We start from the raw sequence: 12,933 nt of genomic DNA, 5'->3' as shown, positions 1-12,933 counted from the left end.
TATATATATATATATATGTGTGTGTGTGTGTGTGTGTGTGTGTGTGTGTATTAATTATATGTGATAGGGTTCAAGTATTTCTTGTTACAAAAACTTGCATGCCTCCTACGATGTATATATAAATAATTGTGGTGATAACTTAGAACTTAGGATGCATGAACTTAGTGACATATGAACCCTAGTGACATGTTGAACTAGTAGAGAAAAACTAGTGGATTGAACATAGAAAATATTGTGGACATGACACTACAACAAATTCATGAATTAGCGGCATTTACTCCGCAGCATTTATTTAAATAACGCTAATTAATATTTTTAACAGCATTACTTGATAAGTGCCGCTAGATTTAATAATTTAGCAATAATTTACTATTAAGATTGCAAAATAGGATAAATTAGCAACATAAATTAGTGAATGCCCCTAAAGTTTTCAGTATTTTATAAAAAATGACACTAAATATAATAAAGTAGCATCACTTATTATTAAATGTCGCGATATTTGCTCTGCAATATTTATTTAAATCATGCTAATTAATATATTTAGCAGTATTACTTGATAATTACTGCTAGATTTAATTATTTAGCAACAGTTTACTATTAATATTGCAAAATAGGATAAATTAGCAGCGTAAATTAGTGAATGCCGCTAAATATAACAAACTAGCAGCACTTGGTACTAAATATCATTAGTAATTAATATATAATTATTAATATATATCTCTTTTTACTTAGAATTAAAAATTTTAAAATTAAAGTTTAAAATTTGAAACTTATAATTTTAAAAATTAAACTTATAATTTAAATTTTATATTTTAAATTTTAAACTCTAAATTTTTAATTTTTAATTTTTAGTTTTTAATTTTTAATTTTTAATTTTTTAAATTCATTTTAAATTTAAAATTTCAAATTTAAAACTATAAATTTTGAAACTTAAATTTTGATATTTGAAAATTAAAAATTTAAATTTAGTATCTAAATTTAAACATTTTAAATTTAAAATTTTAAAATTCTAAAATTGAAGGCATAAAATTTAAAAAATTTAAATATATATAATTGATAGTCGCTAGCGCAAGTGGCAAAGGGCTTGGTGGTTGGTATTTGAGGTCTCAAGTTCGAATCCTGTTTGATTCACATTTCCAGCTAATTTTATTTCTCAGGTAACATGCTACCTTTATCTCAAAAAAATTAAATTTAAATTTAAAATAAAATTAAAATTTTAAAATTTCAGTTCCTAAAATTATATGTTTGTATTAGCAGTATTATATTTATGAGCCACTAATAAACAACCTAAAATTAGCATTTAATTCCTTTTAGCAATAATTGATTTATATTGGCGGCATTTATTATAAAGGGATAATAGCCTATATACTCCTCAAGTCCTCATACGTTTGAAAATATCCAATTTACCCCCACTTTCTTTTTTTCTTTCTAAAACACCTCTCATATGTTCCACCGTTATTGCAAAATACCCCCGCAGTTATCTCCTATTAAGTTAACTTGGGTTAAACATGAGTTAAATATCTACCACAGTTCAAAAAAATTAAAATGCCAATTTTGCCCTTAACTTAAGGGCAAATAAGAAATGTTGGTGACGATAGAGGGGTATATTGAAAAGGGTTAATTACACCAATGGTCCCTAACCTTTACACTGTTTTTCAATTTGGTCCCCAACCTTTTTTTTTGCAATCAAGTCCCTAATCTTTTGATTTTATTTCAATTAAGTCCTAGCCATTAGATAGATGCTAAAATTAACGAAAAATGCCACGTCAGCGCCACGGAGGCGCCATGTCAGCGCCACGGTGGCGCTGTGTTAGCAGATTGCAAAAAAAAAAAGAGATTAGGGACCAAATTGAAAAACGGTGCAAAGCTTGAGACTAATAGTGTAATTAACCCATTAAATTTATAAATTCAAAAAAAAATTATTTTAAGATTTAAAATTTAAATTTAAATTTTGATTTTGAATTCAAATTTAAATTGGAATTCAAATTCCAATTTTGTATTTAATTTTTAATTTTTAATTTTAAATTCAAATTCACATTTGGAATTCTAAATTCTAATTTAATTTCAAATTTCGATTTGAAATTTTAAATTCAAAATGTGAATTTGAATTCGAAGTTTAAATTCAAATTTAGAATTGAAATCAAATCTTAAATTCAAATTTAAAATTTAAAATCAAAATTTTGAATATAATTTTAAATTTAAATTCATATTTTAAATTTAAATTTCGGTTTCAAAACTTTCATTTTAAATGTAAATTGAAATATCAATATCAAAATCAAAATCAAAATTTTAGGTTTGAATTCAAAATTTAGATTCAATTAAAAACTTAAATTAAAAATTTAATCTCAATTCAAAATTTTAATTCAGCTTTAAATTCAAATTCAAAATTCTAATTTCTCGTTAGTTTAAAATTTTAATTTTAATATTATTTTTTAATTTAAATTTAAAATTGGAATTTTTTTAAGGACTAAAATAAAAAATGTGCAAAGTTTAGGGACCAAAATTGAAATGCAAAAGGTTGCCACATAGATGCTGACGTGGCGATTCCGTTAATTTTAACAGTTTTTTTAACGGTTGGGAACTAATTGTAATAAAATCAAGAGATTAGGGACTCAATTGCAAAAAAAAAAGGTTGGAGACTCAAGTGAAAATTGGTGCGAAGGTTGGGAACTACCGACGTAATTAACCTATATTGAAAAAGACCAAAAGTCAAAATACTTTTTGTGCCCCTGACTTTAAGGGCAAATAAGAAAGTCAGTGATGATGGAAGGATATATTTGAAAGAGCAAAATAGTAATTTTACAGAGATAACAGAGTTAATTAACAGATTTTAACTCTAGGGGTATATTAGAAAGGTTGGAACGTAGAAAAGGTATTTTCAATATTAGCCTTCTAAGAAGAGTAAATCGGAAAGTTGGGAACTTTCCAAGGGTATATAAGCAATCGCCCCTATTATAAATGCTGCTAATACTTTTAGCAACATTGGCATAGGCAGCATTTGGTGTCATATACTGCTAAAATATTTAGCAGCATTTGTTGATTATTTAACAGCATAAATAAATGTCACTAATGACTAATTTTCTAGTAGTGACCTTGAAATAAATGATACATTGGTTGTTATTGTAATATTGAATGTCAACCTTGTGATAAAACCATGGATTGGGTATAATGTGTTGTGCATGAGAGGGATATGGCATGAATTGAGAAAGCCTCAAGTATGAATAAAAAATTAGGTCATTGCATCGTGGCATGATGTTGAGTTACCATATTATTATGAAGCATTGCATAGTTGCTTTGTCCAGATAGTGTGGTGTTTGTATATCCTATTGATGCACGCTACATGAGTTGAATAAAATCTCGAGTATATCTGGAAAAAATTGGGTCAGTGCATTTATAGCGTGGCATCTAGTGCTATGATATTATTGAGCATGCAAAGGATTGAAATAGATGCTCTGGACCATACTAGGGATTAATACATCCGAGTGTTATGGCATTGGTTGGCATGATATCCTCAAGGTTAGATAATTGGATCATATTCACATATAGTCTGATTAGCTTGAGGGTGGTCGCTCCACCTCAAGCAGTGAGCTTCGGAGTTGTTATATCTGAGTGGTAGCGGAATTCTCCCCAACAGACGGTCCCAGCGGGTTGTAGCAGAATTCTCCCTGACTGAGGGATTTGGTTTGGTGAGTTTGGCTTGACTTCGTGTGAGCTGTTATGATTGGGTCAAAAAGAAAAGAGACAGGTTGATTGACCATATTGTATCTTATACTATTTGCATTGTTGCATTTTATGTAGAGAGTAAGCATAGTGAGATCGCATGCTGTGTATGGGGTCGATCATGATATTCTTGTGAGTTGGGCTTGGTCTTGTGAGAAGCCCCGATTGGGTCAAGTGTGTGTGAGAAACACCATTGATCATAATGGACCATGACATTCATTCCTTATTGTAAGGCATAGTAGTAATCATTATTGCATATTGTATGTTTAGTAGTGGTAGATTGCATATTCAGTTGCTTATATATCGCATTGCTATCTCCTTTTGTATTACTATGCCTTATTCGATCTAGTGGGAAAGTTGGCGAGGTCGGCGGCCGAACCCACTGGGAACTTCTTTTAGTTCTCACCCCCTGATGTTGCAGAGCTACCATTTGTGGAGCGGCAGCGGATCGAGGCATAGGCGTTGCACCTAGATAGCAGGGTCATCTAGTATAGATCGCCCTATGTCCAAGCAAAAGAATGTAAATGTAATTTTGGGAAACAGAAGTGTAATTGTATATTGGAAAAAGATTCATGTATGTAAAGTGAAAAAGTGGATGTAAAATATAAATGTTCAATGTTGTAATTGTTAGGTTTACATTCTCGCTCTTGTCATATGCTCTCGTGCAAAACTGTGCTGTACTGTTTTTCCTGAGTGGAAATTCGATATACTTGTTTTGTGGAGCCTTAGGCGGATAGGGGAAACTCTATCCGTTCGGCGGTCTATACACGTGCCCGAACCAACCAAATCGGCGGTCCCGGGGCGTAACAATCAGGGTCCAAAGCCTTTCTCTCACCGACCTCACTCCAATTCAAGGGTGATCGATACTTGCGCCCATACAACGCTTCAAACGGAGCTATTTGAATGCTTGCTTGATAGCTATTGTTATACGCAAACTCAACCAATCTCAAGTATCGATGCCACCCACCTCCAAAATCCAAGACGCAAGCTTACAACATGTCCTCTAAAGTCTGAATAGTCCGCTCCGACTGACCATCTGTCTACGGATGAAACGTCATGCTAAAGTGAAGTTGCGTACCCAAAGCTGTCTGAAAGCTCCTCTAGAAATGCGAAACGAACCTCGAATCTCTATATGATACTATAACACACTGGACCTTTGCAAATTACGAGGTTCGAGTGTTTAATTTGTGTATAGAGTTTTCCCAGGTATTCTGGAGGGTCATCGATGGTGTTCCGACCTATGGCTCGCATCCCGAGAAACGAGCTTTAAAACTTAGCACCAAAATCTCTAAAGTGAAGATTTTGAGCTGCTCTCGGGTTTGCCTCTGCAGGGCTGAGTACCGGTACTGCATTGACCTGGTACCGGAACTGGAGGTGGTACCGATACTGCATCGAGCTGGTACCGATACCCAGTGCAATTGTTCGCCAACCCGAGGCTCGGGTTTGCGCGTACTGCTGGCCAGTACCGGTACTCTTTCCCACGTACCGGTACGCAGTGCAGTTCGTAGACTGCTTATTTTTTAGGGGTGTAATTGCATTTGTAGCAATACTACATATACCCCACGCCCCCTCTTGTGTTCCCTGAGCTTGGACCAGTGGAGAATAAGATAGGGAAGTCCTCCTCTTCCTCTCTTTGATTTTCTTCCATTATTGTTGGAATTTTTGAGGATTAATCACCTCTTTTTGCTTCTTTTTGCTTCTTGATGTTATTTCCACTATAAGAAAAGTCTTGAAGCTTGGATTGGAGCTTGTTGGACGAGAGATCTTCAACCCTAGCTCATTCCAAATTTAGTTTGAAGCTTCTAAAGAGGTTAGTAGCTTGTTTCCCTCATTTAATCCATGTTTTGGTGGATTTTTCATGATGAAAACCTAGAAATGAGAATCTAGGATTTTATTTGAAAATTTTTGATTTGTGGCTTTAGGGGCTTAATTGATAGATGTAGAACCTTCATTTGGGTTGGATTAAAAGGGTTATAGCTCTCATTTGAAGATTGAAAGAGATTTTCACCATACAAGGTGAGTTTTTGCCCTTTTTTTGGGTTGGTTAAAGTTGATCTTTGGGGTGTTCGTTCGTTGCATCTAACCCTTGTAGAATTTTCTTTAGGGAGCTAGGAGGCTAGTGGATACCTTCTTTTGCGCGAACGAAGAGTTCCGAGGAGCTCTTGGTGGGTTTGACCTCACCGAAACGGGTGAAATCCCCCCTATGTTATTTTTCTTATTCTAAAAATAGAAATTCATGCATATTCATGCTAGATAGAGCATATGTGAATTTTAAAATGCTTAAAATATATATGTTATATTTTATGAAAAATTGCCTCTATGTAGTAGAGAGAGATATGTGCATTGTAGCTATGCATATGGTTAGCATTCTATTTTATGGTTTGGAATCATGTTTTATGTAATGAAAAGGACGAGAATAACATGCTGTTGGATTTAGAACTCTTGTGTGACATAGTGGACAAAAATGCCATAAAGGAGCATTCAACATAGTAAATGTTTAGCTTCTACAAGATGATATAGTGATAGGCCTTTGGGGTCACTAGCTCTTATACCATGTTTTAGACATGATGACTTTGGATTTGAGACGGATGATTACGCTTACTTGCCATTGTGCTCATTCACACATGCTTGTGAAGGTCGCCCCACAAGCCGGCACTCCGGAGATAGCCATCGCGACATAAGCTTGCTCGTGCGGGATTGGGCGCCGAAATGGCATGCCGTGGGGGAGCCTCATTCCTAGGATGGGAATGTTAACTACCACGGGGCCATTAGGCACGGCGCAAGCCGGACTACCCACGGGTAGGTCCTATTTAATCAGAATATTATTGAACTAAAATACAAAATGAATATTAGACAAATTAGTAAACAATGACATTTTACTAGTTGCACTTGTGAGCATCATGTTGGTTATATTTATGCATATTCATGTTAGAATAGCATTTATATTTGTGGATATACATGCTAAAGTAGAGGCATAGTAGTTAGTAAGTTTATTCATGTTTCATCTGCATGTCGCTCTTTTCATTTACTAGTTGAACTTACTACTTTTGCCTTTTAGCCTAGTGGTGCATTTCGCTAAGGTCAACAATTGCCCACTGAAAACTATTGATTAATAGTTCTCACGCCCCATATTTTGTTGTTTTATTACAGAGCCTTCCACCTTGGGAGAGGCGCGGGATTGCGATAAAGGGATCGCTACTAGCTAGATAACGAGGAGTATTCTCTACTAGGTGGTTCATCTCTCTATTTCTGTACTTGATGTAAAAAGTTTGAGTTTTGTACTTATGAGTAGAGACCACCATTTTTGTACATCTAGCACTTGTATTTGGGATTTCCTATTGTACTACTCTATTGTTTGTGTTAGTAGATTAGTTCTTTTATTTGCCTCCTTGTTCTAGAATCTAGTTATTGTATGCTCTGATACTCTTAGTTGTTCGATTATTATTGTTTTATTTATCGCTTTGCTGTAGACGCCTTATATGTTATAGGCATATGGCGGGTCTGGACATGTACCAGGCGGGCTTCCGCTGGGTCCCGGGGCGTGAAAGTTACGATTGATGTAGATACTCCATGTAACATCACTACCTAATCCAAATACAACTGGACAAGTCGCTCCTTGGACCAAGTGGTTTGCACCGGTAGAAAGTGAGCAGACTTGGTCACTCTATCCAGTATTGCCTAGATGGCATCAAAACCACCATGTGCTCTCGGCAAACCCACAACAAAATCCATGGTGATCTGATCCTACTTCCACTCTGGCACTGGAAGGTTCTGAAGCTTGCCAGCAAGTACACAATGCTCCGTCTTCACTTATTGACAAATCAAATACCGAGCCACACATCTTCTAATATCTCTCTTCATCCTATTCCACCAGAAGTGCGCCTTCGAATACTTATATATTTTGGTTCCACCAGTGTCACGCCCCGGGACCGCCAAGTTGGTCGGTTCGGGCACGTAAACAGACGCCGAACGGACAGCACCTCCTCTGTCCGCCCAAGGCTACACCAATACATGTATAACGATAGCAATTCAAACATAATGAATGCAAGTATACACGGCTTGCACGAGGGCAAGCAACAACCATCTATGAAGTGAAAGTGATCTAACTATTACATTTTTATACATTGTATCTTGATCACTTTCAATCAATTACAAAGCTCATACAATTTCTTTACATTCATTCATCCCAATTTTACAATTTCATCTCTCAAATGAACTTAATACATTTTCACCTCTCACATGATCTTATTACATTTATATTTTATATTTTATATTATCGACATAATAAATGAAATATACATGGGTGCCTCTATACATAAAGGTAGTACGCTACCTAGAGCACGATAACCACGCCACGAGCCCTGATCGCCCCGCTCGCGCTAGAACCTGCATGGTTAGTGGGATGAGAATTAGAAGAAGTTCCCAGTGGGTTCGGCCACCGACTGCGCCGATTCGCCCACTAGGTCTACTTCAGGCATATGTATTTCAATAAAGAAGGATAACAAACCAACTAATGCACTTCTAATACAATGCCTGCAAGAAAGCAATTCATAGATAGATATTCATATTCAAATACATGATGATTATTCATGCATGCCCTTTTCACTTTCCTTTGGCCTTTACCCAATCAACCCGGGGTGCTCCTGGTTTACCCCAAACTCACAGTCCACATATCCCGTCTAACGGGGAAGGCACAAGGCTCAACCGCCCGAAGGATCTTCGCCGGGCACTCTCACCCGTGGTGTTTTTCACTCCGGAGTACACCGCTTGTGGAGGAGCGACCTTCCACAAGCCGGAACCAATACATGTGAGTATGATCCCATCCTCAATTTGAGGAGGTATAGCCAACCAGTCTCAATGCCACAATGCCGATGAAAGGTCTTTACCTATTCATGCATATACTACCATTTCCAATATCACAACGGTCCTGATGCCACAATAAGCTAAATCTTGTTTAGTCGTTTCTTTTAACCATGATGCCACAATACCGATGATAGGTCTTTACCTAATCATGTATGACACTTTACTAAGCCACAATGGTCACAATGCATAGAATGGTCTTTACATCTTTAACCATGATGCCACAATACCGATGATAGGTCTTTACCTAATCATGTATGTCACTTTACTAAGCAACAATAGTCACAATGCATAGAATGGTCTTTACATCTTTAACCACTTTTTCCATTATTCTCATATTGCTCATAAGGGCTTACCCTACTGAGCACATCAATTCATATTGTCATAGGGTCACATTATCTAGGGCCACACTTGCTACAATGTCCACTAATGGGATAGTCAATATTTTACAATGCTTTTAAGGTTTTACCTTATCTAGCACAATATGTCCTTGGTGCCAATCATGTCACTAGAGTCAATGTCACCTTTATTTACTATGGATCAAGTCTTTTCTCACTTTCACATACATATAGGATTGTTCATTTTCTCGTTCTCATGGCTCTATAATATATTTGCAATGTTCATAAGCAGATAATTAACACAATCAACATTTATCTCATTACCCTACATGCATGAGTACAACATTATCAACATGCTCAAAGAAGTGACATAGACATAAAAAGAGATCTGGTGTTTCCGGACAGCACCCCCCAACTTGTAGGAATGCCGAGAAGCCCCGATTCAATTTTCATGATTTTTAGACACCTACGCCGCGAGCTGCGGCCATCTGTACCAATTTAGCTTGTTTCTTCAATATCTTCGTACCGGCTCGACGAATCGACGAATCGAGCGCGCCAACGCGTTCGTTGACCTATCAATTAGGTTAGCAAGAGATCAAACTCAAGTTAGATCTCAACTTTACAAAATCCCATTTTCTAACCCCTATGGTTTATCATCTTTCCCAAATAGGTCCCTAGACCATAGAAATCCATGAATAACCTAGACCATAGAAATCCATGAATAACCTCACCATGACACTCCTAGAAGCTAGATCTAGAAGGAAATACCAAACCCTAACATCAAAGCCATAAAACCCTCAAAACCTAGGGTACTTATCTCAAACTTGAAGCTTTCCTCCAAGCAAGGTTGTACAAGAGGGTTCATCTCCACCAAGCTTCTCTTCTCCACCATGGCTCCACCATTGGAGCACCTCAAAGGGAGAGGGAGAGGGAAATCTAGAGAGAGAAAGAGAGCTCTCATGTTGGATTGGAGGGAGAGAAATAAGGACTAAACTTCATCTCTCCAACATATAAACTCATATACACACATTTGCACTTAATCCCCCACACCCCTCTATGTTTAACACAATGCCCCTGCTCATTCTGGGCATTTTCACGTGCTGGGACCGGTCCCTGGCAGTGAGAGACCGGTCCCCGAAGGTCCAAAAATTCTGCACCTTCCAGACTTAGCCAAATTTTCAGCATTTTCAGCCTTCGGGTCCGTTTTCGCTTGTATGACCTCCGATTCGTTTCAAATCGAACCGAGACTCACAAAATATGTTTTCGAGCGTATTTAAACCATCTTTTCATCCATGCCTTTGTTGGATTTAGTCCATGATCCAACATAGCCTTTCGGGCTCCGTTTTCGCACCCTACGCGCATTGAAGCACCCGAATGCTTCCGAACTTCACCGTAACCATTCTAACGGCTTTCCAAGCTAACATAGACCATAACTTCATAATTATAGAAGTTCGGCATGTTACAACCAGGATGAACCGTAAAAGGGAAGTAATGAGCCTCTCTCAAAATCTCCTCTCGAATCTCTGAATCTATAGGCGCACAATCGGTCCATGTACCGTAGTACTCCCGAACTATCAACAGTCACTACAACAGAATTAGGTTATAGGGACACATGTTTGGGACACTTTTGTGTAAGTATCCTATTTATGCCAAAACTTAAAAAAAAATCTACTAATGCTTAAATATAAAACCCAATCCAACCAAAAATAAAAGATTACTCTACTCAATCTACCCTACCCAGCCCATTCGGCCCGATTATAAATAGAAAAGAAAAAAAAAAAATCGATTACCATCTCCCCTTCTCTCCTCACTCAATCCACTGAAATCCTAGACGAAGATCCCTTCCTTTCGTTCTCCTCCACTACCACAGCCAATGAGATAGAGTTTCGGCGGTTGCTAAATGCTTAAATAAGTGTTAATAAATTAGCAGCACTCTTTTAGGTTATAGCGACACTCTTTAACTGTCACTATATACCTAGCGACCCCACATATAGCAACACTTTTTAAAAGTGCCGGTAATTTAGCCAACAACACTTTTTTTGACCTATACCGACATTTAAAAGTGTCGCTATAGACCGATTTTATTGTCGTGAGTAAAGTCCCCTATCAGTCCACTCTCAGTCTTGTTGAGAATTTAGATGTTGAACTTTTTACCTTCTTAATGTAAGTTCTTTCATAACCAAGCTCAAGTTTGTCCGTTTGACCGAATCCGAGTATATGTTCTAGCCTTTTCGATCCAGAAGAAAATTTTTGAATGTCAGATTTCAATTGATGAACGTGATTGGTTAAAACTTGGTTGGAAGTATGGATTACCTTATATTGTTGTTCTGGAAAACCAATTTTTTCTTGGTGTGATTTGATCGTCATCTCCGATTAGTCTAACTTCTCTTGGAGGACATTATTATTCTTTAATACGTGTTCCTTTTCCTCCTCAAGAGCTTTAAATGCATTCTTCAATCTATTGTTCTCATCCTCAAGCTCAAGCAATCGCTTTCTCAGATTTTTGTTGTGCTTAGCCATCTTCTCGGATTCTTTAAGTAGTTGTTGATACGCCTTGGCTAAGCACTCATCGTCTGACTCCCTCTCACTCTCGCCGTTGTTCGTTGATGTTTCATGCAAGGAAAGAGAAACAAAAGAATCAGAAATAATTGACTATAAACAAAGAGTCGAAAAGGAAGGTAAAGAAGTATAAGAACATAAAGCTATGGCATCATTTTTCTCCTCTTCACTTGAGGTTGATTCATCAGAGGTAGAATCGTCCCAAGTTTTTACTTGCGAAGCTTTTATCTCATATGATTTTTGTCACGCCCTGCTCCCCGCCAATTTGGCGGGTTCGGGCCACGCGAACAAACGCCGAACGGACAGGGCCTCCCCTGCCCGCCCAAGGCTCTAGCAACAAGTATAATAAAGTAATCAAACAATGAGATTTGCAATTATCCAAGGCTTGCACGAGGGCAAGCAACAACGGAAGCGAAAGCTCTAAGCTACAACATACAACCATACATAATATTTTATTACAATTAAACAAAATACTAGTAAACTAAACTATTACATTCATTTTGCTTTCATTCAAGGTTTCTTTACATCTTAATCATTCCGCCAAAAATACATGATTTGTTTTCAACTTATACAACTATAGATCAACAAAATAAAAGTTGATACATGTACACAAAAGGGATGACTAAATGCAAGTACTCCGGTGGCCACTAGCTATAACACAATACCCTTGCCTCGATCCTCCGCCACCCCGCTCGCGCTCGGATCTGTAGGGTTAGTGGTGTGAGAACTACAACGAAGTTCCCGGTGGGTTCGGCAACCGACCTCGCCGACTTACCCACTAGGTCTATTTAGGTATAAGTATTTCAAGAAAGAGAAGCAGTAACCAATACTAATGCTAATACTATGCCTGCAAGAAACACTGTCAGTAGATATATATAATCGAATAAGAATAATTATGCATGCATGCTTATTTCATAACTTTACTTTGGCTTTAACCCAATCTCACCGGCTAACCTTGTTAACCCCAATAACTCACAACCCAAAATCTCTTAATAACGGGGGACTCAAACCTCCCTGGGTACCGTCTTCGGGGACCTCGCTCCCTATGGTGACTATTCCAGAACGCACCGCTTAAGGGGGAGCTACCTCCCTCAAGCCAAAACTTATCGTGAGTATCAATCCAATCCTCAACTTGAGGACATATAGCCACTAGTCACAATGCCACTTTAACAATGATAGGTCTCTACCTTATCATACTTGCCAATCTCTAGGCTACTCTTGCCATAATGTCACTATTGTTTAAACTAGGTTTAACAATGTGTATCTCGATGCCAATCTTGTCTCTATTATCAATGTCACATTTGTTTACTATTATCTTAGTCCGGGTCTCACATTCATACAAGTTTAGGGTTCCCACATACATGTCCACTATGGTTCTTATCATTCTCTATGTTCATCTACGTTAGAAGTATATAAATGAAATTCAACCAATTTTCACATGTAAACCACCCTACCA

This window comes from Ananas comosus, linkage group 1 (assembly GCF_001540865.1).
Source record: "Ananas comosus cultivar F153 linkage group 1, ASM154086v1, whole genome shotgun sequence".
Classification (NCBI taxonomy): Eukaryota; Viridiplantae; Streptophyta; class Magnoliopsida; order Poales; family Bromeliaceae; genus Ananas; species Ananas comosus.
This window is presented reverse-complemented; position numbering follows the sequence as displayed.